The sequence below is a fragment of the Myotis brandtii genome, unplaced genomic scaffold, assembly GCF_000412655.1.
Source record: "Myotis brandtii unplaced genomic scaffold, ASM41265v1 scaffold119, whole genome shotgun sequence".
Taxonomy (NCBI): domain Eukaryota; kingdom Metazoa; phylum Chordata; class Mammalia; order Chiroptera; family Vespertilionidae; genus Myotis; species Myotis brandtii.
Window position 1 is genome coordinate 1,677,110 of NW_005354132.1, and position 964 is coordinate 1,678,073.

Sequence of the window (964 nt, forward strand, 5' to 3'; positions counted from 1 at the left end):
CTACCCTATTGCCCGTGTCCATGGGCTATGCATATAAGTATATAAGTTATTCAGTTTATCTCTTCCTGTCCTCTTTTAGATTCTGTGTCTTAGAGTATGATTTTACCAGTTGTATGGTGTTCCTTTCTACGACTTTGCTGTTATTTAGTTAATGATTCTCTATGGCTGATCACTGTTACAATTTTGCTGTGTTATAAATAACTAGAGGCCCAGTGCATGAAATTCATGCACAGGTAGGGTCCCCAGAGCCAATCAGGTTCCCCGCCTCCCCGCCTCCTCTTTCCCTCGCTCCCTCAGCGCCACCGTTGGTCGCCCCCATGTTCCGCGCCGCCCCCTAGTGGTCAGCACACATCATAGCGAGTGAGCAAACTCCGGGTCTCCTGGTCAAACTCCGGAGGGAACACTTTGCATATTAGCCTTTTATATATATAGATGCCTCCATGGACACATTTGCAGAAGCCTTTTGAACCTCATCCCTGATGGTTTCCTGAGGTCAATTTCCTAGGTCAGAGGCTTTAGTGACTTATTGCCAAACCGGACTTGAGGGCCATTTTTCATTCCTAGTGTCAGCGGAGTTAGAGAGTGGGTGTGAGGACTGTGTTTTCAGTCAGCGGATTTCTGTTTAGAAGGCGTGCATCCCCCACCTTCGGGCCATCATTCTCTTCTCCTGATCCTCCTTCGCTGCTCCCTGCCTTGTGGTTTTTTTAAACATCCCTTTGCCATAGGACGGCTGTGGGTTTTGTGTCTGTGTTCGGAGAAAGCAGCTGTCAGCTGCCATCTGAGCAGTGAACTGTGGGGGAGCAGGGTGGGCCTGAGGGAGACGCTGCTGTCAGGTGGGTGTGGGCTGGAGCCTGGCCTCGTCTCCAGCATTTCCAACTGAGCTCTTCCAAGAGACAAGCCAGCGCCGCCTGCAGCTTGGTTTGCGCCAATGCTGGGGCTATAAACCTACCACTTAGGGATATGG